At 46.5% G+C, this 8,371-nt stretch overlaps 2 non-coding genes across 2 annotated transcripts; both read right to left on the reverse strand.

Moving 5' to 3' along the window:
- Nucleotides 1-1,982: 1,982 nt before the first annotated feature.
- On the reverse strand, nucleotides 1,983-2,054 carry trnae-uuc (transfer RNA glutamic acid (anticodon UUC)). Its single transcript has one exon. It is a non-coding gene; the product is annotated as a tRNA-Glu (tRNA).
- A 1,978-nt stretch (nucleotides 2,055-4,032) lies between these two features.
- Nucleotides 4,033-4,104, reverse strand: trnae-uuc (transfer RNA glutamic acid (anticodon UUC)). The gene has a single exon. It is a non-coding gene; the product is annotated as a tRNA-Glu (tRNA).
- Nucleotides 4,105-8,371: the final 4,267 nt, after the last annotated feature.

Genomic DNA, 8,371 nt, shown 5'->3' on the forward strand with positions numbered 1-8,371 from the left:
CTGGGGCCTGACGGAATATTCCCCAGGCTGCTTCATGGGGTGAGGGAGGAGATTGCTGAACTTTGAGTCCTTGTTGGCCACGGGGATGGTACCGGAGGATTGGAGGGTGGTGAATGTTGTCCCCTTATTCAAAAAAGTTAGTAGGGATAGTCCAGGGAATTACAGACTAGCGAGCCTTACGTCTGTGGTGGGTAAGCTGTTAGAAAGGATTCTAAGAGATAGGATATATGAGCATTGGGAGAAACATGGAGTGATTAGGGACAGCCAGCATGGATTTGTGAAGGGAAGATCTTGCCTCACTAGTCCGATAGGGTTCTTTGAGGAGGTGAGCAGGAAGATTGATGAGGGTAGTGCAGTGGATGTGGTCTCCATGGATTTTAGTAAGGCGTTAAACAAGGTTCCGCATGGTAGGCTTCTTCAGAAGGTCAGAGGCCAAGGGATCCAGGGAGGCTTGGCCGTGTGGATTCAGAATTGGCTTGCCTGTAGAAAGCAGAGGGGTGTGGTGGAGGGAGTGCACTCCGATTGGAGGGCTGTGACGAGTGGTGTCCTGCAGGGAGGGGTTCTGGGACCACTATTTTTTGTGATATTTATTAATGACTTAAATGAAGGGGTGGAAGGGTGGGTGAGCAAGTTTGGAGATGAATCAAAGATCGGTGGTGTTGTGGGTACTGTGGAGGATTGTCGGAGCTTGCAGAGGGCTATTGATAGGATGCAGAGCTGGGCTGAGAAGTAGCAAATGGAGTTCAGTCTGGAGAAATGTGAGGTAGTACACTTTGGAAGGACAAACTCCAAGGCTGAATACAAGGTAAATGGCAGGGGTCTGGGGTGTGTGGAGGAGAAGAGGGATCTGGGGGTTCATATCCACAGATCCCTGAAAGTTGCCACACAGGTGGATATGGTAGCTAAGAAAGCTTATGGGGTGTTAGCTTTGATTCATCGTGGGATCGAGTTTAAGAGCCGCGAAGTAATGATGCAGCTTTACAAAACTCTGTTTAGACCACACTTAGAGTACTGTGTCCAGTTCTGGCCGCGTCATTATAGGAAGGATGTGGAGGTGTTGGAAAGGGTGCAGAGGAGATTTACCAGGATGCTGCCTGGATTAGAGAGTATGGATTATGAGGAGAGACTAAAGGAGCTAGGGCTTTACTCATTGGAGAGAAGGAGGATGAGGGGAGACATGATAGAGGTATACAAAATATTGAGAGGAATAGATAGAGTGGACAGCCAGCGCCTCTTTCCCGGGGCACCAATGCTCAATCCAAGAGGGCATGGCTTTAAAGTAATGGGTGGGAAGTTCAAGAGGGACATCAGAGGGAGGTTTTTCACCCAGAGAGTGGTTGGTGCATGGGATGCGCTGCCTGGGGTGGTGGTGGAGGCTGATACATTGGTCATGTTCAAGAGATTGTTAGATAAGCATATGGAGGAATTTAAGATAGGGATATGTGGGAGGAAGGGGTTAGATAGTCTTAGGTGTGGTTTAAGGGTCAGCACAACATGGTGGGCCAAAGGGCCTGTATTGTGCTGTATTGTTCTATAGTCTATAGACACATGAATGACAGAGAAATGGGAGACTATGTGGGAGGGAAGGGTTAGATAAAGCAGGATAAAATGTCAGCGCAACATTGTGGGCCGAAGGGCCTGCACTCTGCTGTCATGTTCTAGTCTATTGTATTCTATTCTACCAGCCCTTGCCACTTTGAATAAACCTTTCAATTTAACATTCTCCTTGTTGACCACAATTGTGCCTCTTTCTCACGGAATCCCTCTTCCTAGTTGGGGTAAATTGCTGCTGAGTGTTGTGGACCAGCTGTTCCAACATCTGCCACTGCTCATCCCATAACTTATTTTCCGAGTCCACCTTAGACAACACCTTCACACCATTACAAACTCCTTCCACACAGCGGCCGAAATTGAACCTGTGTCGCTGGCATTGTAATAGCGTTTCACTAACCACTACACTACAGTGCCTGTAAAAATTTCAATTCCCATACCGGGAGTCGAACCCGGGCCGCCTGGGTGAAAACCAGGAATCCTAACCGCTAGACCATATGGGAGATTGGTATTCCAGGTGTAGCCTCACCAACCCCCTGTACAAGTGTAATAAAACCTCCCTGTTCTTAAACTCCAGCCCCTTCACAATGCTAATCGGACCTGCCTGTTAACTGTTTGTGATCTGTGCACTAGAACACCGAGATCCCTCTGAACTTCACGGGGAACTTCACTCCAGCCTGAAATGGGCCCATTCCAACTGTGTTTTCCATGTGACATTCAGTTTTCATACTTCCGACAATCCCTTGGACTCTTATGCAGCAGACACCTTGACGTGGCACTTTGTCAAATGCCTTTTGGAAATCTAGATACTCTACACCTCCCTATCAATTAACTCCACACCTCCCTATCAATTCTCCCTGTCACATCCTCAAAGAATTTGAGGAAATTTGTCAAACATGTCTTGCCTTTCATAAAACCACTGAGTAGTTTGATTCTATTCAGCTTTCCTAAATGATTACTTATTTCCTCTTTGATTATTGACTCCAACAATACATGTTAAACAAATTGCCCTATAGTTACCCATCGGTCTGTCTTCCTTTTCAAACAAGTGAATCCCATTGGCTGTTTTCCAGTCTTCTGGTCTCCCAGAATTTAGAGACTTTTGAGAAATTTCAACCGATAGGTCCAATGTACAGCACCCTTGCAATCCTGTTTCGCCACATTAGGCCCGTAGTCCTCTGCTCCTTTCGAATGCAATTACGTGTCCAAATGCCTTCCAAATGGTATACCTGTACCCGCGTTACTACTCGGCCACTGTTAAGTGATACACTTTGGGAGACCAAATTTGAAGGCAGATCACAAGGTTAATGGCAGGACTCTTAGCAGTGTGGAGGAACAGAGGGATCTTGGGGTCCAGGTCTATAGATCCATCAAGGTTGCTGCGCAGGTCAATAGGGTTATAAAGAAGGCATATGGTGTGTTAGCTTTCATTAGTCGGGGTATTGAGTTCAACAGCTGTGAGGTAATGTTGCAGCTCTACAGAACTCTGTTTAGACCACACTTGGAGTACTGTGTCCAGTTCTGGTCTCCTCATTATAGGAAGGATGTGGAAGCGTTGGAAAGGGTGCAGAGGAGATTTACCAGGATGCTGCCTGGATTAGAGAGTATGGATTATGAGGAGAGAGTAAAGGAGCTAGGGCTTTACTCATTGGAGAGAAGGAGGATGAGGGGAGACATGATAGAGGTATACAAAATATTAAGAGGAATAGATAGAGTGCACAGCCAGCGCCTCTTTCCCGGGCACCAATGCTCAATACAAGAGGACATGGCTTTAAGGTAATGGGTGGGAAGTTCAAGGGAGATGTCAGAGGGAGGTTTTTCACCCAGAGAGTGGTTGGTGCATGGAATGCGCTGCCTGGGGTGGTGGTGGAGGCTGATACGTTGGTCAAATCAAAGAGATTGTTATATAAGCATATGGAGGAATTTAAGATAAAGGGATCTGTGGGAGGAAGGGGTTAGATAGTCTTAGCTGTGGTTTAAGGGTCAGCACAACATGGTGGGCCAAAGGGCCTGTATTGTGCTGTATTGTTCTATGGTCTATAGACACATGAATGACAGAGAAATGGGAGACCATGTGGGAGGGAAGGGTTAGACAGAGCAGGATAAAATGTTGGCACAACATTGTGGGCCGAAGGGCCTGCACTCTGCTCTAATATTCTAGTCTATTGTATTCTATTCTACCAGCACTTGCCACTTTGAATAAACCTTTCAATTTAACATTCTCCTTGTTGACCACAATTGTGCCTCTTTCTCACAGAATCCCTCTTCCGAACTGGGATAAATTGCTGCTGAGTGTTATAGACCAGCTGTTCCAACATCTGACACTGCTCATCCCATAATTTATTTTCCGAGTCAACCTTAGACAACACGTTCACACCATTACAAACCCCTTCCAGTCAGCGGCCGTAATTAAACCTGTGTCGCTGGCATTGTAATAGCGTTTCACTAACCACTACACTACAGTGCCTGTAAAAATTTCAATTCCCATACCGGGAGTCGAACCCGGGCCGCCTGGGTGAAAACCAGGAATCCTAACCGCTAGACCATATGGGAGATTGGTATTCCAGGTGTAGCCTCACCAACCCCCTGTACAAGTGTAATAAATCCTCCCTGTTCTTAAACTCCAGCCCCTTCGCAATGCTCATCGGACCTGCCTGTTAACTGTTTGTGATCTGTGCATGAGAACACCGAGATCCCTCTGAACTTCACGGGGAACTTCAGTCCCGCCTGAAATGGGCCCATTCCAACTGTGTTTTCCATGTTACATCCAGTTTTCTCACTTCCGAGAATCGCTTGGACTCTTATGCAGCAGACACCTTGACGTGGCAGCTTGTCAAATGCCTTTTGAAATTCTAGATACTCTACACCTCCCTATCAAATAACTCCACACCTCCCTATCAATTCTCCCTGTCACATCCTCAAAGAATTTAAGCAAATTTATCAAACATGATTTGCCTTTCATAAAACCACTGAGTAGTTTGATTATATTCAACTTTCCTAAATGATTACTTATTTCCTCTTTGATTATTGACTCCAACAATAGATGTTAAACCAGTTACCCTATAGTTACCCATCCGTCTGTCTTCCTTTCCGAACAAGAGAATCCCTTTGGCTGCTTTCCAATCGTCTGGTCTCCCAGAATTTAGAGACTTTTGAGTAATTTCAAGCAATAGGTCCAATGTACAGCACCCTTCCAATCCACCTCATCTGTGCCCAACATGATGCCCATCTATGCTAATCCCGTTTGCCCACATTAGGCCCGTATCCCTCTGTTCCTTTCCAATACAACTACGTGTCCAAATGCCTTCTAAATGATGTACCTGTACCCGCCTCACTAACTCATCTGGCAGCTCGTTCCACACACCCACCACCTTCTGTGGAAGACTTACCCCTCAGATCTCCTTTAAAGTTCTCCCCTCTCACTTTAAACCTATGCCCTCTACTTCTAGACTCCTACGCCCAGGGGATAAAGATCCTTACTATTTATCCTATCTGTGCCCATCGCTATGCTGTAAACCTCTGTAAGGTCACCCCTCAGCCTCCTACGTTCCAGTGAGAACAAACTCAGCCTGTCCAATCTCTCCCTATACCCACAGCCCTCCATTCCAGGCAACACCCTGGTGAATCTCTTCTGCACTCTGTCCATTGCTACCACCCCTTCCTGTAGTGTGGGGACCAGAACTGTACACAATACTCCAAGCGCAGTCTAACCAATATTTTGCACAGTGACAACATGACATCCCAATTCTTATTTTCAATGCCTTGGCCTATGAAGGCAAGCACACCAAATGCCCTCTTCACTACCCTATCCACTTGTGTTGCCACTTTCAGCGAGCTATAGATTTTCACCCCAAAGGCACGATAGTGTAGTGGTTAGCGTAATGCTTTACAGTGCTAGTGACCCGGGTTCAAATCGAGCTGCTGTCTGTCAGGAGTTCATATGTTCTCCCCGTGTCTGCGTGGGTTTCCTCCGGGTGCTCTGGTTTCCTCCCACATTCCAAAGATGTACGGCTTAGGAAGTTGTGGGTATGCTATGTTGGTGCCGGAAGCGTGGCGACACTTGCGGGCTGCCCCCAGAGCACTCTACGCAAAAGATGCATTTCACTGTGTATTTTGATGTACTTGCTCCTAATAAAGAAATCTTATCTTATCTTATCTTATCTTATCTTATCTTATCTTATCTTATCTTATCTTATCTTATCTTATCTTATCTTATCTTATCTTATCAAACCTTCTAAGGTCCCTGCCATTTACTCCATATGTCCTACCAGAACTTCATCTCCCAAAGTGCATTACCTCACACTTGTCTGGTTTAAATTCCATCTGCCACCTCTCCGCCCAACTTTCCAGCTGATCGATGTCCCCCTGTATCCTTAGACAACCTTCTTTCCGGACTGGAACAACCAATTTTTATGCCATCTGCAAACTTGCTAATCACACTACCCACATTCTTAACCAAGTCATTTATATATACATATTCCAGACAACAAAGGTCCCAGCACCCATCGCTGTGGTACACCACTGGGTACAGCTTTCCAGTCAGACAGACACCCGTCCACCACTGCCTCTGCTTCCCGTCACCAGCTAACGTTGGATCCTGTTTGCCAACATGCCTTGGGTCATCTGCAACCACTTCCTTTAAACCCCTTCAGGTCCTGGGGATCTGTCCGCCTTTTGCCTCATGAGTTTCTTTAATCTTATCGCCTGTGATTGGGGTTTTTACAGCTTCCTTCATGTTATTTGACATTAGCCCATCTGTTACCTTGGGGATATTTTTGGTGTCCCCCACGGTGAAGAGAGAGAGAGACCTTGACGTTTGTGAGTATGGCGTACGACAGGCTGATACGCTCGGGCATGTTGACGTGAGGAAAGAGGGTGTTCTGGAACTCTTGAAAATCTTTAGGATAGATAAGTCACCGGGGCCGGACGGGATATATCCAAGGTTATTACGGGAAGCAAGGTAAGAGATTACTGCGCCATTTGATGATGATCTTTGCGTTCTCGCTGGCCACAGGAGTATTGCCAGATGATTGGAGGGTGGCAAATGTTGTTCCTTTGTTTAAGAAAGGGAGTAGGGATAACCCTGGGAATTATAGACCAGTGAGTCTTACTTCAGTGGTGTGGCAATTTACTGGAGAAGATTCTTAGAGACAGGATTTATGGGCATTTAGAGAAGTATCGGCTGATTAGGGACAGTCAGCATGGCTTTGTGAGGGGCAGGTCGTGCCTACCAGCCCTGATTGAATTCTTTTGAGGATGTAACAAAGCACATTGCTGAAGGTAGAGCAGTGGCTGTGGTGTACATGGATTTACGAAGGTGTTGATAAGGTTCCTGATGGAAGGCTCATTCAGTAAGTCAGGAGACATGGGATCCAGGCTAACTGGCCGTTAGGACTTCAGAATTGCCTCGCTCTAGGAAGATCCAGGGTGGTGGTAGATGGAGCATATTCTGCCTGGAGGTCAGTGACCAGTGGTATTCCGCAGGGATCTGTGCTGAACCCTTGCACTTTGTGATATTTATAAATGACTTGGATGAGGATGTGGAAGGGTGGGTTAGTAAGTTTGCTGATGATACAAAGGTTGGTGGTGTTGTGGATAGTGTAGAAGGTTGCTGTAGATTACAACAGGGCATTGATCGGATGCAGAGCTGGGCTGAGAAGTCGCAGATGGAGTTCAACCGGGAAAATGTGAAGTGATATACTTTGGGAGATCAAATTTGAAGGCAGAGTACATGGTACAGAGTACAGAGTACAGGACTCTTAACAGAGGGATCTTGGGCTCCAGGTCCATAGATCCCTCAAGGTTGCTGTGCAGATTGATAGGGTTGATCGGGTTGATCGGATAGAAGAAGGCATGTGGTGTGTTAGCCTTCATTTGTCGGGGTATTGAGGTCAAGAGCTGTGAGATAATGTTGCAGCTCTCTAGAACTCTGGTTAGACCACACTTGGAGTATTGTGTTCAATTCTGGTTGCCTCTTTATAGGAAGGATGTGGAAGCTTTAGAGAGGGTGCAGCGGAGATTTACCAGGATGCTGCCTGGATTGGAGAGCATGTCTTATGAGCATAGGTTGAGTGAGCTCGGGCTTTTCTCTTTGGAGAGAAGGAGGATGAGAGGTGACTTGATAGAGGTGTACAAGATGATAAGAGGCATAGATCGAGTAGACAGTCGGAGTCTTTTTCCCAGGGCGACAATGCCTAACACGAAGGGGCATAATTTTAAGGTGATTGGTTGAAGGTATAAGGGGGATGTTCTGGGTAAGTTTTTTACACAGAGAGTTGTGGGTGCATGGAACGCAGTGCCGGCAGAGTTTGTCGGTGCAGATACATTAGGGATATTTAAGAGACTCTTTGATAGTGCAGAAGGTTGCCGTAGATTACAATGGGCTATTGATAGAATGCAGAGCTGGGCTGAGAAGTGGCAGATTGAGTTCAACCCGGAAAAGTGTGAAGTGATACACTTCGGGAGATCAAATTAAAAAGGCAGAATACAGGGTGAATGGCAGGACTCTTAGAGGAACCGTTTTCTTCCAACAGTTTCGGAGATAGCGGGGAGGGTGTGCGCAGGTGCGTGACGTCAGTCATTAGCGTGCGCACAGTTTAAAAAGAAGACTGCCATATCCAGCGGGTAGCGTCGGAGCGGGCCACGGACTGAGAGGGAGCAGAGTGATTTGGGCTTTCGCTCAAGGGGCTTCGGCTTCAAGGGGTGAGGCAGGTGAGTAGCTGGAAAGTAAATGTAAGGTTTACCTGTTAACTGTTAGAAATTTTTAAGTCTGGAAAATCTAGGTTGGGGGAGAAAAAGAATTAGTTCAGATGGAGGACAT

This window comes from Pristis pectinata, chromosome 17 (assembly GCF_009764475.1).
Source record: "Pristis pectinata isolate sPriPec2 chromosome 17, sPriPec2.1.pri, whole genome shotgun sequence".
Classification (NCBI taxonomy): Eukaryota; Metazoa; Chordata; class Chondrichthyes; order Rhinopristiformes; family Pristidae; genus Pristis; species Pristis pectinata.